Source organism: Pezoporus occidentalis, unplaced genomic scaffold, assembly GCF_034315485.1.
Source record: "Pezoporus occidentalis ecotype Australia unplaced genomic scaffold, CSIRO_AGI_Poc_V1 ctg39, whole genome shotgun sequence".
Classification (NCBI taxonomy): Eukaryota; Metazoa; Chordata; class Aves; order Psittaciformes; family Psittacidae; genus Pezoporus; species Pezoporus occidentalis.
The window spans coordinates 6835940-6860312 of NW_026915713.1; the positions used below are offsets into that span (position 1 = coordinate 6835940).

A 24373-nucleotide genomic window follows, 5' to 3' on the forward strand; every position below is an offset into this window, starting at 1 on the left:
GTGACATGAAGAGCGCTAAAATGGCATGGGTTTTAATGGTCAGCTGTTGGCTTGCGAACTGAATTTCATATTTTGTCAAAACACCATGTTTCAAGCTATCATCTCAGTTCCTTACCGTTATATGAGGAAGATTAACCAAGTAGCCATCCTACACCAATCAATGGTATATACGCTCTACTCTGCTCTTGTGACCTCACTTGCAGCATTGTGTGCAGTTCTGGTGTCCTCAACGTAAAAAGGGCATGGAACTGTTGGAACGAGTCCAGAGGAGGGCCACGAGGATGATCAGGGGCTGGAACACCTCCCGTATGAAGACAGGCTGAGAAAGTTGGGGTTGTTCATCCTGGAGAAGAGAAGGCTGCGTGGACACCTCATAGCAGCTTTCCGGTATCTGAACGGGGCCTACAAGGATGCTGGGGAGGGACTCTTCATTAGGGACTGTAGTGACAGGACAAGGGATAACGCATTCAAACTTAAACAGGGGAAGTTTAGATTGGATATAAGGAGGAAGTTCTTTACTGTGAGGGTGGTGAGCCACTGGAATGGGTTGTCCAAGGAAGTTATGAATGCTCCATCCCTGGTGGTGCTCAAGTCCAGGCTGGACAGAGCCTTGGGTGACATGGTTTAGTGTGAAGTGTCCCTGCCCATGGCAGAGGGGCTGGAACTAGATGATCTTAAGGTCCTTTCCAACCCTAATTATTCTATGATTCTATAATGTCACTGTCTTGATCATTTTGACCTTCTTAGAAAACCCTCTTGTGTATCAAAAAGCTCACTTGGTTTAAAGGGGTCAATGAGATTACAAACCAATGCAGTTATGCAACATGTAATAAAGGAACAAAGGCTGGGCATTTAAATGTTACTATTCTTATATATTGCTGCTAGATTTGGCTTTTTTTTTCCAGAGAACAATGGGTTTTGTTTATTATTTTATTATCAGAATATGTTTGCAATAAATGATACATACTTCTTCAAGTTACAGTACTGAAAATGAATACAATAAAGCCTTTGGGTGATATGCTTTATAGTAAAAAAAAAAAAAAAAAGAACATTTTTAAAGAACAGAGGGCTCACCTTTGTATTTCCTTAAAGTAACGGTTTAACGGTTACCAAATAACAGCTATTTTTGTACCACGTGAAAAGCGGGAAGCTTGGATAGCTGGGAACTTCACAGTTTTGTATCAGCTAATATCAATGTGATTATCCTATGCAATGTATGCAAAGAGGAACCAGTGTATGATGTCTTATACCTCTCTCATATGACAGCAGGTAACTCTTAAGTAAGGGGAAAACACTTTGGACTTAGTGAGGAAAACACAGTGAAAAAGGGGCCAGCTAAAATTTACCTACTTTAAATACTTAACAGGCTACCTACAGCAGCAATAAGCACTCATTCATTTTTTTTTAGGTATTAATGATTAGTCTTGCCACAACACTTTGAAACATAGCCTAAATTTAACACTATGCAGTATAGATTTACATCTCTTTCCCATCCCAAATGTTTGCTCTTTATAGCTGGCAGTCTCATTCACTCAAAATGTTATGTTACTGTATTAGTCACTTCTTGATTTTGTTACTGATCTCAATGAAAATGGGATCAAGACTTCATTTTCTCAGATTAAAACCATAAAATAGCCATGAAGACTCTTGGGCCTTTATTTCTTCAGGCTAAGACATCATAATGCCAGCTAAGTCTGAGGAGTTGGCTAGGCTGAGAAAAAAACAAACAAACAAATCCTAATACCTTCCTCCTTGTGGTAAACAAATCATGATCCTCTAGGAAATGGGTGAGTTGCATGAACTTAGATTTTTTAACTTTTCCCAGATTTTCATGTTTGGTTATTTTTTTGGAGGAGGACTTTTCCTAACCCACAGAGGATTCAGAATCAATGCATGGAGATCCTTAAAGGATGCGTTATCCCACGCTCCTCTTCCCCTAATGAGCAATGGGATGCCTTTACAGCACAGCCTGACCATAAGAAAGGACACGAAGTTCTTTCATGTTGCATACTTCATGTGAGATGGCATTTGTCTCCAGGACTGGTTTCCCCCACGGCATACCAGTTTTTTTGTATCCACTATTGTCACCCAGCTATGCCTACTTCACATCCTCATCACCTTTCCCATTCCTTTCTCCCAAATCCTCATGGGATCAGTTGTCCTTTTGCACATGTTCTCTTCCACTCCCAGACCAGACAGCTCAATTTAGCAGTGACAAACTCAACTTCTCTGGATGCAGTCTTCCCAAAACAAGTATTTGCACATGGCGGTTAGGACCACAGCCTAAAGTTAAAATGTCCTTCACTGAAGAAAACCCATAAAACGTTGTGTTACCATTTTTTCCACACATGTATTTCCATTAACTAAGTAGCTTTTGTGAAGAATAAGGTGGAAGGTATAGCTTTCATATTCTTTCTGTATCTGATTCTGTGACTTCTCCAAGTGGTAGCATATTTTTATAGCACTCAGCAGGGGGCTGAGAGCTGTGTTTTTAGCTTTGCTTCTTTTCTATACTCATCTTTTAAATAATTTTGTAGTATGTTATTAATGGGTGTGTGTATATATATAATGTACATGTACACACACATGTCTAAATACATAAATTCAGAGAGAATGTATTTGAATTAAAGGCTATATATGTGTGTGAACATCTATAACATACATGGAAAGGAAAAAAGAGTATTTTCATACTCTGATTTTGCTGGTGTTTACCAGGTTTCTCTCTGTAAAAGAACTGGAACTAAAATTCTGAATGGCATAGAGTCTAAAAAATATTCAATTTAACAGTGAAGGTAAAATTATCCAAAATCCTTGTTACAACGTAAGAATTTTTCACATACTGCTGTCCACCTCTGTACATATTATGTATAGCACTTTTTTTTCCCCTCATAAAATGAACACAAAGTAGCATACCCCCCCCCACAGTATATGTCATTAATTTTTGAGGATACCCTTTTTAATTGCGACATAGGAGAGTTTACTGTGAAAATAAAATGGCTTGTCTTTAAATTTAAGAATTTGATTGTGCGCTTTTGCTGCCTGACAGCAATGAGCTAAAGAGGTAAATGGATCACAGATCTGGCAAACAGCCACGCTACTGCTGGGTCGATACGTTTAACTGTGTAATCTGGGTTAGGGTTTGGTGCTGTTTTTTCTTTTTTAGTCAGGGCATGAACTGTTGGTAAATAAAAATTAGATTGTATTCAATCTTGTTTTCCTAAAACAAAACTACTTATCAGTGATCTTGATTTCCGCAGCGGCAGGAGCGACCGAAAGCAGGCACCGCCCCCCCCCCGCTCCCAGGCGCCCTCTGAGCCCCCGCACTCGGTGCTGAGCTGCGCGGCCGCGCTGCCCTCCGCCGCCGTCGGCGCAATTTGCGAGGGGTTACGGCGCGCCCGCTTGGCAGGGTGGAGAGCAACTGCGCGACACACCGCGGGACTGCGCGTGTGTCTCCCACATACGGAGGCTCGAGGCCGCCGTCGCCGGGCACTACGTGGCTACCCCCGGCGGGGTGCAGCAATGTGCGCTCCCTCCTTCCCAGGGCTGCCAAACCCCGAGGGCCCAACACCGCGGGAGCGCGCTCAGGGCTACTCTACCTCCCTACCTGCCCCCCCCCACTCCCCGCCGAACTTCACTTACAACTCAGAAACCACCACCTGGAGCCACCCCCTCCAGCAAGGGGGAGGTGGGAGGGGAGAGAAGTTAGGGGTTTTCTTTGGGTTTTTTGAGAGACACAGATTGAGAAATCGAGAGAGAGAACTACCGCCAGGAAGGGAAAGCCACACCAAGTGTGTAGCTCCCTCTCCCATCTTGCATGTTTCTTGGCTACGCTGTCGGAGACAGCAGCGTTATAATGCAAATCACAAAGCAAGCAACTTTCATTGCTGTTGCGGCTATTTTTGATTTCTCTCCCGAGAACGTCGGGTTTGTTTTTTTTTTGGTATGTGCTGTTTTCTTTTTGGTTGGTTTTTTTTTTGTGTGTGTGTGTGTGTGCTTGTTGCCTTTTTTTCTTTTTCGTTTCCGTATGATTCTTATAATTATGCCTTCCCTCCCTTCTTTGCGTGCTCCCCCGCCTTTCCTTCTCCCCCCAGAAACCAGGCAGTGATGATGCACTGCTCCCGCTCCTCTCCAGCGGATCATTCCGCTGGTGCAGAAGGTGAGCCGAGCGGGGAAAGAAGCATGAAACGACTCTGCTCCGCTGCCCGGCGGAGACGGCTCCTCCCCACTTCTTCTTCCTTCCTCCTCCGCCGCTCCTGAAGCCCGCCGGCGCCTCTCAGGGACAGCAGGCTTCCCTCCTCTTGCCCCTTGCTTAACCCTTGCTGCCGTGTCCCGGACCCGGCGCTGCTGGGGGAGTCCGGCCGCTGCCGGCTGAGGGCCCTGCTCTGACCTCGGCCGCTGGAAAAGCTGGCCGACAGCACCTGCCCGCGCTGCCTGCCTTAGCGGGCTGGGAGGGAAGAAGGGAGGGATGGAAGGAGGGAAGGAAGGAAAGAGGGAGGCTCCTCCGGGCGCGGGGAGAGGCTCCAGCTCTAGGCTGGGCGCTACCGGCAGCGGCAGCTGCTGCCGTGCTGCACAGCGGGCGGTGGAGGCTCCCGGCGCGGAGCTCAAACCCCCGACTTTGGGGCGGGGGGCTCAAACCTCGGCCGAGAAGTAGAGACAAGAGTTTTGCTGGTTTTCCCTTTTCTTTCTTGGCGATTGGGCTTTTTTATTATCGTTATATTTAATCCCTCCTCCCGCTCTCCCCTCCTCCCCGCCCGCGGTGCCTGTGCCACCGGGGAGGATGCGCGCCTTCCCCAGCCCCTTACCCGGCAGCTCCCGCCGCGGCGGAGGGGCGCTGGGGGCAGCGGGAGGCAGCGGGGGACCGAGGGGCCGGGGCCGCGCTGGGCCTCACTGGGCCGCGCCGCGCAAGCTGCGCCTCTGAGCTCCCCCGCCGCCTCCCGCCGCCCCTCCGTGCCTAAGTCTCCGCTCGCTTGTGTCCAGCGACGCGCACACACGCACGGAGGCACTCACTGACTCGCAGCACTCTGCCGAGCTGCCCAGGCTGCCGAGCAGCTCCGCGCAGCCAGCCAGGAACATCCCCCACCCCACTCTGTCCCTCCCTCCTTCCTCCTCCTCCTCCTCCCTCGCTCCCGCCCGCCGCTCTGAAGGATGCCCGGTAAGTACCGACGAGTACCGGCACCTCTACCGGTGCGTGATCTGACGGGTTAGCGACCGTTTTATAATGGTGCCTCCCGCCGGAGGGGGGGGGGTGGTGTTGGGAGAGGGGAAGGGAGGTGACAGCGATCCGAGGCAGGAGGCGGTGGGGCTCGCCGGGTGCTCCTCAGAAGGACTTTCAGCTGCACGGCCGGGGCTTGGATGTGGGCTCTGAGGAACGGGGTCCGCGCACCGCAGAGGGCACCGGCCGGGGCTGGGGCGCTCTGCCTGCGCTGCGGGCTGCTGCCTGCAGCACCGCGGTGAGTACGGTGCTCCGTGCCGCGCCGGGGTCCCCTGGGGGCGGGAAACGTGTGGAGGGTGCCCTGCCGTGCGGAGGGCTCCGTTCCCGGAGGCTCCGCTCTGCGCCTCGCTGAGGACGGGACGCGAAGGGCACGCTGCCCCCGGAGCGCTCCGTGGACGGTGCCCCGCTTTCTCCCCACCTCGGTTTCAGCGATGTCTCGGGGGACTGCCAACGCGGTCGGTGTTTCGGGAGCCGCGGTGCCGCCGTCCGGGCAGAGAAGCTCCGCTGGGGGTCTCACCTGCGGAGGGGAGCAACCAGGTGCTGGGGCAGCGGAGCCTCGGCCGGTGCCAGGCAGCGCGGATAGGAGATGCAGACTGCTCTCCTTCCCGGCTGCTCCACCCGTGCTCCTCAAAACGCTCGTCCCTTAGGGAAAGCTTAATGTTTGCAGAATGTTTGCTATCGGTGCGCTTAGCTTCGGTTTGCACACGGGTAACTCCGCTCTGGCTGGGGTTCAGCTGCGGCTACCAAATGCCAGGGACTCCGGGCAAGGGGCTCGTTGTTCTCCTAGACTGTCTGGTGCAATTTGGGGGGTACGTATATAAAAGCTGACTACTGCTGGAGATTTTGAAGTGCATTTTGATAAGTCATTTAAATATTATTTTTCTTACTTTGAGAATTTCTGCTTTGACAATAGTATCTTTTCTTAGTGTTTTGGAACTTGGGTATGGTAACTCTCCATTAAAATCAATGGCAAAACTCCCAATGGAGTTCAGAGGAAGAAGGTCCTGGCCAATACAGAGTGAAAGGGACTGGGCAGAAGGCTGAGAGATGGCAAAGTTATAGAGCTGTATAAAAGAAACTTCATTTTTTAAACCCCAGATTTTTAACCAAAGAGATTTAGCTGCACTGTGTCAGAAACATCTTCTGGATTTTCATACCCACTTTGCAGTGGAGAAATAGAAGAGTGATTTCTTGTCATGTTTCAAGATGGACTGAAATCCATTGTTTTACCTACGGATGCTATAAACTATTGTTAGATTAGTACCTTGTAGTTTTCCAGTGAGATATAGATATATATATATATATATATATTTTTTTTTTTTCACTAAAAAGTTAGAGGCAGAGGAAGACAACTGGATGGGCTCCCACTGACTTCAATGGCCTGTGGATCTGGCCCAGAAATGCTCAACAGAGAAGTAAGAAGAGAAATGTAGTACAGTTTGCAAGGAAAGGTGTTGCATAAGCATTTAACTCATGAACAGCCTCCCTCAAGGGAGGAGAAAAATTTAAATGTACATTAATTTTTTATCTTGTTTTTAAGAACTCTTTCACAGCACAGAAACAAATAAGAAAAAATACTTCTGATTAATAATTAAAAGGCCCATATTCATATGGACTGCAAAGCAGATTTTATGCAAAAAAAATCCATTAGCAGATGGAAGTTCTAGTTCACAGAACATCCTCTTTTCAGTGCAGTGTTTAGATTGGGAGCAGGCAGATATATAATGAAACACCAAATAAAAATATCGATATTCAAATGGCAAAAGCTAGCCTCATTCCTGTAACCTGACTAACCACTTTCAATCGCTTGGAATGCCTTAAAAATGAAAGTATGAAGACAATCTTTTATTTATCTTTTTTTTTTCTCTTTCAATTCTGAGTGTTAAAAGAACCCCCAAAATGCTGCATGTTGTCAACAACTTGTCAAGCATCAGAATTATGCCCATAGACCATGAAGAATGTGACTATTACATTGATAAGTGTGGTGGGTGATCCTGACTGGCCACCAGATGCCCGCCAAAGCTGCTCTGTCACTCCCCTCCTTCACTGGGCAGGGGAGATAGAATATTACTAAAGGCTCATGGGTCAAGGTAAGGACAGAGGGAGATCACTCACCAGGTACTGACATGGGCCAAATAGACTTGACCTGGGAAACTTAGTTTAATTATTACAAATCAAATCAGAGTAGGATAATGAGAAATAAAACCAAACCTTAAAACACCTTCCCCCCACCTTTTTTCCTAGGCTCAACTTCATTCCCAGTTTCTCTGCCTCCTCTCCTGCAGCTGCGCAAAGGGATGGGGAATGGGACTTGGGATCAGTTCATCACACGTTGTCTCTGCTGCTCCTTCCTCCTCATGGGGAGGACTCCTCACACTCCTCCCCTGCTCCAGTGTGGGGTCCCTCTCATGGAAGACAGTCCTTCAGGGACTTCTCCAATGTGAGTCCTTCCCACAGGCTGCTGTTCTTCAGGAACTGCTCCAGTGTAGGTCCCTCCCATGGGGTGCAGCCTTTCAGGAACAGGTTGCCCCAGTGTGGGTCCCTTCCATGAGTGCAGTCCTTCAGGAACAGACTGCTCCAGCCTGGGTTCCCATGAGGGGTCACAAGTCCTGCAGCAAACCTGCTCCAGCATGGGCTCCTCTCTCCAAGGGGCCACAACTCCTGCCAGGAACCTGCTCCAGCATGGGCTTCCCACATGGTCACAGCCTCCCAGTGTGGGGTCCTCCATGGTCTGCAGGTGGAGACCTGCTCCATCATGGATCTCCATGGGCTGCAGGAGCACAGCTGCCTCACCATGGTCTGCACCAAAGGCTGCAGAGGAATCTCTGCTCTGGTGCCTCATTGTCATGGTTTAAACCACTAGGGCACCTCCTGCTCTCCTTCTGTACTGACTTTGGAGTCTGCAGAGATGTTTCCCTTCTGTATTTTCACTCCTCTATTCCAGCTGTTGTTGAGCAGCAGTTTTTCCTCTTCTTAAGTATGTTATCCCCTAGGTGCTACCACCATCTCTGATGGGCTTGGTTTTGAGCAGCAGTGAGTCTGTCTTGGAGCCACCTGGCATTGGCTCTGTCAGACATGGGTGAAGCTTCTAGCAGCTTCTCACAGAAGGCACTTCATTAGCCCCCTACTCCCAAAACCTTGCCACGCAAACCCAATACAATAAGAAAAATAACCTGTCTTAGTTATGGTCAAATAATAATGTTCTTTCTAAGCATAAGTTTGTGTTAATAGGCAAGTATAAAAAAAGTTTGAGAAGTTGCATCTCTTGTTCATTGTTATTTGTAGGCTTCTGCTAGAATTGCCATTGAATTAAACTGAACATGCCACTGATACTTAAATGTGAACAGATTAAGATGTTCATGTTACAATGGAAAAAAACCCTGTAAAATGGACTAATGCTTCACTGATTATCTCTTTTCCCTTGCAACTACATCAGGAAGATAGAAACCTCCTTCTTAAAATGTCATATTACAAGTTCCTTTCTAAGTTACCTGTTCAGATGTTTCTTTTATCACATTCCATCTATGGAGGGGAAGGGTGCATATTTTATGAGACATTGCATGGAGAAAACGTTTCTTTGAGCTGCTTTGTTGCTTCATGTATTCTTCATTTATTCTTCATTTTATCTGCTGTTTACTGATAAGTTGCAATGCTATATTGTTAGGTTTTTTTTTCGGGGGGGGTTGGTGATAATACTTCAATACCAAGTCAAATGTTAAAAATACGGTGATATTTCCATATTAAGAAGTTTGGACTGGATTTGTTTGGGTTTTTTGGTTTGGTTTTGTGGCATTTTTCTGGGAGTGCTGATGGTTTTTTTGAAGGTCCAAAGCAATGCTTAATCCTCTTTGCTTGCTTGGATGGAAAGAGTCAGCAGTTCTAAAAATGAGGACACACGTTTGCGTTAATCTTCAGTTTTGTCCTGAGAGCCATCATCTGAAATTCTATATTCTTTTCATTTTTTGTTCCAATACTTACTATTCATATGTACATATAGAAATACAGCCAGATGCTGTTGTGGACAGCATGTCCAAATAGAAAGTTATTTTTTTTAGGCTTACCTGTAACTGAAGAGTAGATAAGCTTTGAGTGTTTAAAACGGGGTTGAAAGAAGCCAGAAAATGAAGTACTGGGAATCTCCAGGACATGTTTCTGCATATGCATTAGTCACTTTTAGCATCTTTATAAACCCTGTTCTGTTTTTAGGACTAAGTGCTGTTCATCTTTATTTAGATGTATCTTTTTCTAGTCTGTATTTGCTGTCCTTTGCCTGGCCTGACTGAAACATGTTTATACTATTGTATTGTTACGGTTGTTAAGTCAATGGTAGCAAGCGTTTACAGGTCTCATAGCATTTGAATCTAGGAAGCAATATTAGTGGGATTATTGAAAGTCACCTGAATTTTGCAATTATTACACCTTTAAAACTTTTTCAAAATAAATTTGATTGTTTGTTAGTCCTAGAACATATTTGTCAGATTATTTGTTTAGGACTATATTCTTCTATCGAGCAATTTAAGAACAAAAGCCTCCACTGTAGCTCAAATCAATCAAAATATTGCTTTTAGGTTATACGTTGTACATATGGAACCTGGCATGTAAAGCAGATGGTATGTAAAATTATGCATAACATGTCTGGAAAGCCATACAATATCTAAATGCAGTGCAACAGAACAAGGAAAGAGTGTCACATGCAACTTAAAATATAAATTACTGGCCTATGTCTAGTCTCAAGTGTATTTTGTTTTCACATGTGTGTGTGTGCACGTTCAATTTACTTTTATCAGGTTATTTCCTTGATATGATCTTCCCCAGAAAAGCATGCAGATTAAAATGATACGCTACTGGCTAAATGAAATAAAGATGGATATACAAGAAAAATTAGTTGAGTTTAGTTTGGATTCAGAACACAAATACTTGGAAATTAAAAAAATAATCAAGAACAGAAGTTTTAATCTTTAGGGAAAACACCCAGACACCATTTGCCACCAAAACTGTGTTTTTCTTTATTATTTATGCACTTAGTTTGCCCAACCCAGCAATAGGACTTAATAGTACTCCTGTTCTGTTGCATAAATACTGCATTAGCTCCACACACCCTCTCTCAAGTATTACAAGTCTGTAAGCACAAAATTTCTTCCTGAACAAACAAGCATTACTGTGCATTGTTAACACAATCAGATGAAATGGTAATTGCAGAAAGATTCACATCAGCAAAGCTGTTAAATAAATATTAATCTTTAAGCATGTGCTGACCTGAAAGGGACCTAATCACATGTTTTGTTGAACAAAGATGCTTTTGTGATCAATGACCATGAAAAGTAAGAATTTTCCCAAGTTTATTCAAGTGCCTAAATCTGTGGTTATGAAATATTGTAAGCATCAGACAACCTTAATTTTTAACTGTCAGGGGAAAAGCTTTAACTATTTCTACTTTTTTTCAATTTATTTTTTTTAAATACTTCAGAAATACTGCAAGCTATTAACTGTTTTAGAAAGAGTTGCACAGCTGTACTCTTTAATACTTCTAGTTGAAATGAACTTTTGTAGATAAGATGTGAAGAATGAAGTTTATCATGAAGGACTACCACAAAGTCAACTCTAGATATGGTATCAGGAACTGATACTGCATAAGGTAGACTTTAATAGCCGATTTTGTAAGATCCAGCCATTTTTTAAGGAGGCAAATCAAAGGCATGCCTCCATGTTTAAACTATTGAATACCCCCAAACATTTTTTAAGGCTTTTAAAGGTACCTAAGTTGACACAGAATATTTCACACTACAAAAAAAATAATTCTAATTGCTGTACTTTTTGTGCACTATCACTCTTAGTCTTTATGCATCCTACTGCTGCAACAGTATTACTTTAGAAAATATAGCTCTCTGTCTAGGGGATTAAAGTAACACATTTGTCCTGATATATGTTACAGAACAGTGTCTATCAATCCGTTTCTCTTTTGGAGATGAAAGAACTTTTATCCATTCAAATCACTGTAATACAATCTTGTATCATAACGGCTTGAACAATCTTGACTGCACACAGTTGCTGGAGTCTCCAAAGGGCTGTCATAAATAAAACTATTAGACTGTATTATAACAGACACATATTCAGAGTCTACCAGGGGATGACAGGTTTTTATATTATAGCACAAATCGCTAAAAAATCTCTGTGAATGCAAAAAAATTACTGGTAGAAGGACTTTGTGAACAAATTTATAATCAGTATAGATATGCTTTTTTTTTCCTTAAAAGTATGTAAAGGAAATATTAATATTAATGGATTAATCCTATGTAGAGTTAAGTGGAAACTGAGCCAATGAATAAGGGATTTGTCCTCTATAACAGGTACTTAAGCTTGCTCATCAGCATGTAAACTTTCTGCATTAACTGATGGACATTCAACCTACATCAAAACCTCCCTTTGCAACCTGGCATTTCTCCTATGATGACAGCACTAGAAAACTAGCATCTCATGGGAGACAAGTCAGTTTACATCAGTGGAAATGGATTTACACTGCATCCTGGATTCTGTGCAGACAGGTTTGTTTTTATTTTTTCTCTTACCAGGTACTACTATAGAAGGCATGACTTTTGCGAGGCATACAGACACAACTGAGTTTAGCCAACCCCTAAATCAACCTAGAAAGAAAGTTGGAAATGGTGGAGACATGGCAAATTGAAGTAAAAATGTGTAAGAATGTGCTTTGTTGTTTTTTTTTTTAAGAGGAGAAAATACATACTCTTAGGTGAAAGATCCTTAAGACAGAAGTAAAACATAAAAATAAATGAAATTGAGGTTCAAACCAGAATTACTAAAGTTGAGTTAACTAATGTATTCTGGCCATGGGAAAAGTACTAAAGCTGATGTACTGATAGGATGGGAGCTTCAAAAGAAGACAAAAGCCAGAAAATAACCATTTTCCATGTTAGAAATCCAGATGGCCCTAGCAGATTTTGTGTGTGTTTGTATACACATTTGTCTGTCTGTATACATGTGCACACACATGCATATATCTCTTTTTCCTTTTAATATTGAAATCTGTATAATGCCCTACTTTGTTACTGCCTGGTTTCCTCACCCCAGCAGGGATTTGCTGATTGTTCTTCCTTTCTGACCATGAAGCCACTGAGGAAGATATGACAGCACAATAAATAGCTGAGAGTGGTTAAACTGTTTCCTGAAGGTAAAACAGCAGGGTCCAATGGTTCTCCTGCAGAATGTTTTAAACCTAAGGCTATAAATAATAGCCAGCGCTGCCAAAAAAATAAAAAAAATAAAAAAATAAAAGAAGTTAACTGACTCCTGAAAGAGGAGAAAACAAAGTGCATCTTCTTTTCAGTGTCTGAAGCCAATGTTACATCATGTCCTGAAAAATATGAATCTGAAAGATATTTTGCCAACTAAGGCTACTGTCATCTACAATTACAGTCAAGGTCTTCCTGTAGAAACTTGAAAAAGCAACTATGGTCTTACATTGAAGAACCAGGAAATATTATCTGTGAATGTAATGTGGAGCTTTCGGAAAACAGAAGATGACAGTAGAGCAGACGAGTATTTAATACAGCATTGCATTTAATACAGTAAATAGATATACAATATTTTAACATCAGCTTTTCATGCTGAAAAGACAGTTGACTAGAATGAGTATAGATAAATTTGGTATGATGTCAGAAGTAAGATTTGGGGAAAATGATTTTAGGTAATTTGCTGCTGCATGTCCTCACCTTTATTAATGCTGTGGAAGTATAAATAATGTCAGAGGTGACAGCAAATCCTTCCTATTTATAATTTCACATTCTTCCCTGTTGTGAAAGGATTAATATCCAATGTAAAGAAACCAGATTTGCAGTAGGAAAAAAGCCTATCAGTGAAGAGTCTATCAGTATAGTTAAACAACACCCTTATTTGTCTTCTAGTGGAAAATTACATTTCTGACTGGTGGTGCACTATCTGGCTGAAATAATGTATTATAATCTTTTTGGTAAATAATTCAAGAAAGAAAATATGACTGATAAGCTTTTTGCCTACCGCAGAGGACAACAGAACAGCATACAATACTCCAAGTGAGATCTCACAAGAGCAGAGTAGAGGAGCAGGATCACCTCTTTTGACCTGCTGGTAACGCTCCTTTTGATGCAGCCCAGGATATGGTTGGCTTTCTGGGCTGCGAGCGCACACTGAAGCCGGCTCATGTTCATTTTCTCATCGACCAACACCTTCAAGTCCTTCTCCGCAGGGCTGCTCTGAATCTCTTCTCTGCCCAACCTGTAGCTGTGCCTGGGATTGCTCCGACCCAGGTGTAGGACCTTGCACTTGGCATAGTTAAACTTCATGAGGTTGGCATCAGCCCACCTCACAAGTGTGTCAAGGTCCCTCTGGATGGCATTCCTTCCCTCCAGCTTATCAACCGAACCACACATCTTGGTGTCATCGGCAAACTTGCTGAGGGTGCACTCAATTCCACTGTCCATGTCAGCGACAAAGATGTTGAACAAGACCGGTCCCAACACCGATCCCTGAGGGACATCACTCGTTACTGGTCTCCAGCTGGAAATTGAGCCATTGACTACAACTCTTTGTGTGCAGCCATCCAGCCAGTTCTTTATCCACTGAGTGATCCACCTATCAAATTGATGTCTCTCCAATTTAGAGACAAGGATGTCATGCGGGACAGTGTGGAACACTGCACAAGTCCAGGTAGATGACGTCAACTGCTCTACCCCTGTCCATCAGTTCTGTAGCCCCATCATAGAAGGCCACCAAATTGGTCAGGCAGGATTTCCCCTTAGTGAAGCCATGGTGGCTGTCACCAAGCACCTTGTTGTGTTTTGTGTGCCTTAGCATGCCTTCCAGGAGAATGTGCTCCAAGATTTTGCCAGGTACAGAGGTGAGACTGACTCGTCTGTAATTCCGCAGGGCATTCATTTTCGTCTTCTTGAAAATGGGATTCATATTTCCCTTTTCCCAGTCATCGGGAACTTTACCTGACTGCCATGATTTTTCAGATATGATGGACAATGGCTTAGCAACTTCATTTTCCAGCTCCTTCAGGACCAGTGGATGGATTTCATCAGGTCTCATGTACTTGTGGACATTTAGGTTCTTAAGATGGTCTCGAACCAGATCCTCTCAGATTCCTTCAGGCATAGCCGTACAACCTGCGCTTCAAAAAGCAACTGAAGAAAAACAAAACTCAGACTTCCATTCAGATCTACCTAAAAGCATGTTTAATTTCTGTGGTTGCTTTCCCAGCAGCTCCTTCAGGGCTGCTCGCTGGCTTCTAGTGCGATAGATGCAGGTGAACATGAATCAACATCTCTTTCCTCCCTTTTATATTGGACCTACAGTGTTGTAACTGAATTTTCTTCTCTCTACACATAGCAAAGATATTTACAGTGCAGATGCTTTAGAAACTGTTTTGTATACCTCTACCTTACACAACTTAATAGCAAGAAAAACAAAGTATGAATTTCATGACAGAAACTTCACTTACCAGCATTATCCTTGAACAGAAGTTGTTTTCTTTAACAAAAGTGGATTGAAAAAGATTTATCTGTCATTCAGATTTGCCGTCTTTCTTCTTAACAAAGCAAAATTTGTGAGTTTCTTTTTGTTTCAAAACCGTGTAAGTTTCTTAAAGATATGTATGTCATTTTTCTTTTATGCTTTTTTTTGGGAAATGGGGAAGAATTCCACTGAGATAAAGAGGTGGAAAGAAAAAGCAAGAAAAATATTTCTAAACTTAAAAATAAATTTCTCTTTTACACAAAGTAAACATATCTGATTAATGCCTCTCATTTGTCACCTTGAAATAATGAAATAATTCTTGAAAATTCTGTATTTTTAATGTCATTTCAGAATGGATAAAAACTTTTCTACACCAAAATATTGTCTTTGAAGATATTTTAGTCATCTCTCCTGAAAAACCTGAAGCTGGTTGAAATTTCTTTAAAATTTATGATTTTTAGACATAGAAGTTCCTTGAAACCAACTCTGTCTGTAGAAAAGAGAGATTTTCATAATTTTTCTGTGTTCTGTGATTATATATCAATTAATATATTTTTTTTTTATCTCTAAGGTGACTTTTGTAAAAATACAGAAAAATCAAACCCGGAAAAATTTGTCCCCAAAATATTGACACAAGACTCTTGATTTCTCCTTAATAAAAATGTTTTTCTTTTTAATCTTTTAAGATTTTTAACTTCCTTTTACAATTTCCAAAAGGAATTTTGAAAGCTCCAAACATTTTTCCTGATGGGGAGAATACTTCTCACTCAGTTTTAGAGCCACACACATTAAGGAAAATACTGAGTGTGAAATACTGTGTGTCTTTTTAAGGACTCTAAGAAGAAATGTCCTCTGACTGAACTGTACTTAGGCTTAGGATGTAGGTTTAAAAGACATTTAGTGGCCGGTTGGAAAGAAATCTAATTTACTTAGTCTACTGTTTCAGGAATTTAAGTTGAATATGTGTTGTTTATGTGACTTGACATGTATCAGTAAGTAGTGCTTATGAATGAGACAGCTTGCCTCTGGACTCGGATGTATGTCAGCACCAGTGCACTGCATCAATATGGAAAGCACAGCATGGAGATACAGTGTAAATCCCCAGCACAGTGGTAGACAGAAGCTGGCCACTCACTTCTGTTTATCCCCAGGGACACAAGAGAACAGATTTGTCGGGGTTTGTCTCTTTTATGCCAGTAATAATGAGAGATTAATTGAGAGTATTTACTGTTGGGAGACTAATTGGGAGTGTTGCTTAGATGTTTTTTTATTTTTTTTTATTCTGTTACAGCTGCATTTCTGCTCCTTGCCTGTATTTTTTTTTTTATGAATAAACTGAATGATGCAAGGCCTCCCCCTAGCCTGAAGGCCAGAAAAGCATCACCACTTCCAGATGGTTAAATTCCCTTAGCCTCCTGAGTACAGACTGCAGTTAGACTGCCTCTTGGGAACAGTCCTCAAGCTGGGCCAGTGCCCTAGTTGTGCTCAGGAATCCCTTGGGAGACTACTGGTCAAGTAGTCAAGATCAAAATAGTGTTAGGGACTGCCCTGAGGTTTGATGTTTTAGTAAAAAATAATAGTTCCAAGGCACAGCACCATTTAGTTCACTTGCATAGATGTAGTTTTATTTAGGTCAGTATGACTCCAAATACGTAGACAGTGTTTATTCACTTTTCTTGTTAGGAAAGAACTCCACTGATATAAGTGATGTTGCTACAGCACAGCATGACGTTTTGACAAATAATGTAAAAGGGGCTTAACACTTGTTTGCAAGCAGTCGTTAACTGTGGTATTTGCAATAATGTTCTGAAAGTAGTGGAAGATTTAAACCTGGTAAAATGTTTCAGAAAACAGTAGCTACAGTTCTGCATACTTTTCTTTGTTTATAGTTACATTTCTCATTGAATGCTTGGGTCAGTTTATCCAGAAATTGCCGCCATAGGAAAGCTAATACCTATTTGCATGCATTTGCTGACAGAAGTTTGCAAAGTATTGAAAAATCTGGTTTAGAGAAGTGAGGGTACAAGCACTTCTTGAAGATGCATTACTAACTTTTGTCAGAGAATACAAATGGAGACAAAAATCCTAATTTGGTAGAATATTCAATATTCTGTATGTCAGAAAAAATCATGACAAATGTTTTAGGGTATAGTCTCAGAAATCAAACACCTTTAAGCTTTAAAATACAGACCTTCTCAGCTAAATAAAGTTACACTTGCACAGGATAGTTGGAAACCATTTTGATAACTAATTGTATGACAGTGGACTAATTCATTTAGTTATGAAGGAAAAATACAATATAGTGGTTATTATCACAGGTTTTTATTTCTTGCTATTTAACATCACTGTTGCATTCTTTGCAATATCTGCAAGTCATCTTCTCTACTTTTTCTTCATCTTTTTCTGCTTTTTCAGATTTTATGATTCTTTTACCGATGCAGGATAAAAAAAATCTTTAAAAAGTGAAAATCAATCTTGGTGTGGTAAATAAAATGTGCGTAAATAAAAATGTTGTCTAAGAGAGATTCTACTTCTCACTGTAATCCTTCAGTACTGGTTTTGTGGTTCATGGTTTGCAGATGTAAACTACAGTGCTTTGAGGGAAAGTTACCTAGCAGAGAGACAATACTTTCCTACCAGTGGTAAAATAATTGCCTTCAAATGCTGTGACCCCAGGTGTGCAGTAAGACTGAATCTCAAGGGGAAGGTCATGATGTCCCAGTGCCCTTCTCTGGACAATGCTTTCAGTTAGGGCTCTGGCAAGCTGCATTGATTTAATGGGAGAAAGAACAAACCTAAATCTTTTAGCCATATCTTCCACTAAGTGATGCTTTAGGATATCTCTCAGGGGAGTCTCAAGGAGTATGATTTAACTATTGCATAAGTACATATAAAATGAACCTGATGGGCCCAACCTACAAAAAACAAACAAATAAAAAAATACCTGAATCTGATAAACAGAATAAATAGACAGCAGCCAAACATCAGTTTCATTATTCAGTAGGAGGTATTTGGATTGACCAAAGAATAAGTGAAGATTTTTCTAGAAAATAGAAACTCAGGGAAGCATACCGGGATATTGAGCTTAGCTTTTGTTTGGAAGTTGGGATGGTACGCATATTGCTTACTTTGCTTTCCTAGAGAAATCACTGAATTCTCTAAAATTCTTCATGCTTGGAAAATTATGCGCAGTATGACACTCCATAAATATGTCAAAAAATAATAGGACTGAAACGGATATTTAAAGGCCCCTGGTAAAATTCTGAGAAAGGGGTGTGTGATTGTTTATGATGCACCTGTAGATACTGATTTTTAATTAATTATTAAATATGTATTGCACACACCCTTACCAAAGTATAAAAACATTTTATCACTAGGTATGGGGTGCAGTGATTAAGGAGAACTGAGTGCATTCTAAAATGTTGAACTTGTCAGTAATAGTTAAGTATTAGTTAAATAATTAGATCTAAAGCTGGCCTGGAGCTTCTTTGGGGTTTGGCTGAAGCATGTTTACTAACTACAACTGTAATTAATGTTCTGAAGAGTATCCTGCTCCTTGCATCCAGCTGTGAAGCAAAGCCTCTGTTACCTCTGCCTGTATTTCTTCTCTCCCTTCAGCTTGTTCTACAGGGATGGTAGCTCTCCATGTATGAACGCAAGTCATGCAGTCCAGAAGAAGAGGAGCTCGTACCAAACAGTTGCTAAGGGACAGTGAACTAGTAGCCTGTCTGAAATCTGGGGCAGACACAAAATTTACCATGAGTTTGAGATTTCTTTAGGTGCCGTTCTTTCAAATATGAGGCTTTTTTGTCCAGCCTATTTCTTGGATAAAGCTCAAAAATTATAACCTAGCTCTGCAAATATCTTTGCAGACTGTCATTTGTGGTCATTTGTGGCAATAAGTGTGTCTATTAAATATTTCAGCCTCAGTTAGAAAGGTACTTTGAACAGATGTTAGGTTGAGACATCCAGGGAGAAAGATCATGACACGTTTTGTGACAATGTCGTACTGGTGTCAATAGCTTCCTATAAACTATGAAAAAGCAGATGTTACTCTGGCCAAAACTGTATCTTCCTCTTGACTGCTTTCAGTGGGTGGCAGGCCTGACTCTGACCCCCTAGAACTAACCTTGAAGCTGTTGTTATGGTAATGGAGGCCCCTGTATTAGCCTGGTCCTGCAGCTCTTTGGCGCACACTAGATCAAAATTGTTCTAGCCTGACTGTGTCAACTGCTGCTTCAAAAGTGATGCTGCCTGCTTATAACTCAAAGTACAACTCTGTCATACATATACTTAGTGCAATAAGGTTCTTAAAAGGCATTTTAATCTGCTGGCATTTTAGTTCATAGGCCTCTGGGATCAGGTTGAAAAATTACACTAAAGCTGAACTTACTCTGATATTCTGGGCAGCCTTCTGTATTTTAAATAACTACCCTCAGAAGGCCACCCTTTTCAAAAATTATCTTTAAGACTGCATACAGAATTTTAAGCTTAGTTCAGTTAATAGCATGCTGACATGCAGACTGAAATATATGAAAATGCAGGGTAAGAATCTCTGAATTTATATATACTAACATTTATTTCAGTTTTCATTATCTGAGTATCTGGCCCATAGATTGCTAAATATGAGTTCTATGTTACTGTAATTGTTCATATTTGCATCTGAATTAACTGTTCTGCATTGTTAGTTTTGTAGTTGACTGCCTATTCAAAAATTTGGATTATTTTGAAACCTATATAGGAAATGATCCTTTTATGATCTGGAATGAGACAAGGTGAAAGATACAGGTCTATTTTACAATCAGTGGCATTCCTTCATCCATTCCTTTACATGTATATAAAGAAAAAATAAGATTGTCAACTTTTTGTCTTGAAAAAGATTTATGTATTTCTTATGTAGCTTATTCAGTATTGTTTCTTCTCTCAGCACTCTACTTGTATTGTTACTGTTTCTCATCATGGAACAATCCTCATACCCCCTGCCCGTATTTTACAGCTGCTTCTGCTGTGGTCTCTTCTATTGCAAAATTGAATCCAATATCCCTTGCTTGTCCAGCCCAACGCATTGGTGTCCTCTGGTTGTCTGCTCCCTTCAGTCTGACCCTACCCTCATCCTCAGACCCTTTCCAAACTGCAGATTGCAGTGGGCATCCAGCCATGGTATGGGACCAGATTTTGGGCACAAAATAAACCCCACTGCTTCCAGGCAGGGACTGTCACCCGTTAGCCATCTGTTCTGCCTGATCATTAAGGGTAAAAGATACCCAGAGGCAGTTTTTAGCAAGGTCTTGAGCAAATGTACCTTTCTGGTTCATGCAAACCCTCTCTTGCTTACAGCTTTAGAGGCATGCTAAGTCTAACCTTCTGTGTACTGAAATAAAATTTTGGAAATATGAAAACAGTTCCCAGCTCACAGCACATCTTCTTACTTAGCTTGACTGGAACTGTTGTCCTTTGGGAAAAGTTCTTCTTGAGCCAGAGGGAAAGAAAGGATGAGCTCAATATATTCCTTATTCTACCAGCTGCCGCCAAATGTATTCATCTTCCCTCTGAGGAACTGTGAGTCCAGATCCATTCCTGCTGTGCACCCTGATGAGACAGAGTGACATCTTCCATGATAGGTGATGAGGCTGTGGTTCCAACCTCTTTTTTTCTGTTTCTTTCTTTTTTTTTGTCACAACTAATGGAGATGCCAAAAAAGATGTGTTTCACTGTTGTGCTTTGTGGGGCGGAATGAAGTGAAAAGCTTAGAATGGCAGCTACAGTTAAATCTTGCAGCATGCCGTGTGTTTAGACTGCGAGAAAAAGAGATTCTTTGGCTTCCAAGATAAGCCACAGTCTTTTCTAAGTGCCTCAGTAAGCTCTAGGAAGAAGGTTTAACAACTGCTCATCCACCCTGTGTTGGAAAAAGCTTATTAACTTCTGAATGTGTCCAGCCCTTTGCTAGTTAGCAAAGAATTTCTAGATTGCTTCTTCAGCTCCTTCTAAGATTGTGTGTCTTATTTTTAGATTGATAGCAAACTGTGCCTGGCAGTGTCATCTGCAAGCTATTCTTTCTGGGGCTGAATGGTTGCTTTTGTGCTAGATGTGTGATGCTCTTTGAGTAGAAGGAGGGCAGGATTTGCTTCAGAGGTTTTATTTTATCCTTGTCCTGGTCTAAAATCATTGCCTCCTTAGGAAATGGATGGGTTTGTTTGTTCATTGGTTGAGGTAAATAATGATTCTGATGATTCTTTTGATCCATATAATGCAAATAAGAAAGTAATTGTAATATTTTATTCATAAATTTATTAATTTATTTATTCTTCCTTTCTTTTTTATTATTTATTAGTATTAAAATTATTAAAAAACAAAACAGATGGAAAAATAAAATTACACAACTTCACAAATAATCCATTACTTCAGTCTACAAATTGTTCTGTTAATATCTGTAAGCACCAGTTGTATAGAAGATGTAAAAGTATATAAAAAAGTCTGTCTGGATTTTCATGTTTAGACACCTCTTTTGAGAGTTCTGGTAGTTCTGATTGGGCTCCTTGCGAGGACAGAATCCTCACATCAAACTATCCTGCTTGATTAGTTGTCCATTTTCTCATTTGGGGATATCTGTTGAAAAAATAAATAAATAAATCCAAATCGCATTCCATTGCTTTTTTCTTCCTGTTGGGAAGTGCACATGGAGTTGGTCCTCTTTTTGTGAACTGTAACTGTGATTGTTATCCAACAGGTTCAGGTCTTAAATAATGAATACTGTGTTACTTGCTTTCGTCATGCTAAGTGATCCATCTCAAATCCTCATTTATATGAAGAATGAGCTATGCTTTCTTATCCTTTCCTCTTTCCCAGAGTTGACCCAGAATTTCAATGTCACAGTAAGAAAATAACACCTATGCAAAAATAATCCACTTTATTATATATCATTCTCAGTAGCATCACACTTTCACCTTTTTCAAAATTAGATGGCAAATTAATAAATTGTTATTTTTTTCCAATCATAATGGAAAACTGTGACTACTTAACATGCTCATGCCCTCCATGTAATTGAAATTTGCAAATATTAATGAGATTATACCACTGTTCTGCCAATAAATATCAACTGAGTTAATTTATGTGGAGGGTTTAGGATTTCTGCAGAATGATTTTTGTCACTCTAAAGTTTTCATTATAAATCTAACAGATCCTAACTACCTTTTTTAATTAACTTAAATCCTCTCAAACTCTATGTAACATGTCACTGGATATAACACATACAGCTCTTGCACATGTAAGGAGGCAGGGAGAATGCATGTTGAAGTGACAGTTGCTTATAAAGTGTTAAAACTATTTGGAGTCTTGTGTTTGCATCCATAGCTGAATGGCAGACAATCTAGATCTATTAAATGTGTAACTCCTTCCTGAATTAATATAAGTCTCTCCTGGGCAAAAAAAAACATCCAGCACTGTCTCTGAGAGATAGCCTTAAGCTCCTTCTTAGTTTATATGTAGTAGCTTTACAATCAGAAGTGGCCCTGTGATTAACAAACTCCTTGGTTACTCATAAAAGGTGCTAGACAAGAGTGAAACCTTTTACATAGACCCCGGTATAGCCAAAGCTAACGCTTTTATGCACACAGAGAAGAGAAACGGTGATATTTTTGATGAAAATATGATCATTGGGGTGGTTCTAACTACCTTAGTTATGCTTAATAAGTTTGAAGAGTCAATGCTCAGTTTTGAATGGGTTGTAAGTTGCAGAAAATGTCTCTGCACTGAAATTTCCAAGGTGAGACTGTTGCTGTCGGTGTCTGGAAAGTTCAAGGAAAATGTTTTCTCTTTATGGTTTTACCTTTAAGGAAAACTCCACAATAATGTTAATCATAAAGAAGAAAAAGACTTGAATAATTTTAATGCCTGTGAAAACTGAAACTTCTAGGGCTGGAAAACTGAAAAAGTTAAATCCCAAACTATGGCCCAAATAAATCTTTCTTAAAATGTATTTGGTCATTCCATTGACTGAGGTCCAGCTTTTCAAATAGTGTATAGTGCAAAGGTTATTTTTTCCAAACTTATAAATAAGTGTAGTTCTATATATATATATATATATTTGTAACTATTTGAAATATTCTGAGCAGTCAAAGGAAGGAGAGAGAGAGATCTTGTCCTCTGTATATGGCTTGAAGGGTGTCCAAATGCACATTTTCAACTTTTCATTGAAGAATGCTGTCCTGTGGACTGCTTACAGAGAATGGGAGAGTCTATATCTGAGCCAGGCAGTCGAATGACATTGTATAATACACAGTCAGCCATTTCAAACTGACAAATCATTTTCTCTTGTTACCTTCCTCTCATGTTTCCCTTTAAAACAACATCACCAGATAACCTTAGAAAAATCCTGAGTCCACCTAGTGAGAGGAAATTAAAGCTCTCATTGTGCAAAAAAAACCCCACAACAAACAAACAAAAAAACTTATTAAAAATAACTTTTATTGCAAGTATTACCTTCCAGTTTTCTGTACCTTGTGTTTTGAAAAAGGTCAGACTAAATTATCATTTTTTTTCCTCATAACCTTAGAATCTGTGACAGCACATTTTATGTTTTATTGGAATCTGGCACTGCCATTTCTCTGGTGCTTCTCTGTTGCTATCTTTTATTTTGAAATAAAAGCAGAAACTCTGGAGGAAAGAAGAAAAAAAAGAAAAAAAGCTTAAGTATCTAGCTGTGACCATAAAAAAAAAAAAGAAAAAAGAGAAAAGATTTTGCCTTTTTTCAGAGAGAGTGATTGGCACTTGGATTTTACTACCTGACATAGTCTAATTTTAGGTGTTAATAGTCACATTGCAAAGAATTTTCTATCAGCACTGCGTCTGAATTCTCCTTTGTGATGTGCAAGAATTCTGGCTCCGTTTCTACTGCCTGAACCCTGTTAGAAAACTAAACCACCTCATATTTTTTCCAGTTTATTAAGAAAGTACTTCTGTGCTATAAGAGATTTTCTGGAGAAATGTGACATAAAGGTAATTGAAATAAGGAGCGATTTTGAAAATAATCAATATCCCATCATTCCAATAGTGTTCCTGGAGATAGAAATTCATAAAATCATGGCATGACTTTCAGTATCATCTCTGAATTAATTTAATACCCAGGATATTACCATAGTATACTCATTGAATTTTCTGAAGCTAGATCTATGGCAAAGTAAAATATGAGCTAAAGAATTATTCCTAAAAAATTAATCTTCTTCATTCATTTCAGAGAAATAAGTAAGGAATTCATTAAAAAGACACATTTAAAAAATGATTGCAGAAACTATTGCAGTTGATTTGTCCATATTCCAGGACCTCTTTTTAATTTTTTTTAATAAACTTTATATTTTAGTTTAATTATTCTACAGGTTACGAAATTCAATTGCAATGTTTGGTAGAGTGTCAGAAAAGGGAAAGAGGGAAAAAGGTGTGACTCTCTCTATACTGCACCTGATCAAAGTGTTCTTCACTGTGAACTTATAAAATTATCTGTTTTTTTTTTGATCATGTATTTAGGAAATTATCCCATCTGTGTTTTTCATAAGAACAAGTCCCCGGGCTCTGCCAGTATGGGCATCCCTACATGACATTAAAAGTTTATTGCATATTTCAGTCTTTCTTTACGTTTATATGCACAGGCATATAATT

The 24373-nt window shown here is 40.5% G+C and overlaps 1 protein-coding gene across 3 annotated transcripts in view; it reads left to right on the forward strand.

Annotated features, from left to right (window-relative positions):
• Window positions 1-4967: 4967 nt before the first annotated feature.
• Window positions 4968-24373, forward strand: part of HS3ST5 (heparan sulfate-glucosamine 3-sulfotransferase 5) — a 208906-nt gene continuing 189500 nt past the window's right edge. For 2 of the 3 annotated variants that reach the window (XM_062632479.1, XM_062632478.1), the window contains exon 1: window positions 5261-5450. The gene's annotated coding sequence lies outside the window, so the exon portion shown is untranslated. Of the gene's footprint in view, window positions 5153-5260; window positions 5451-24373 lie in introns of those variants that run through there. The other variant, XM_062632480.1, reaches the window with a different exon arrangement.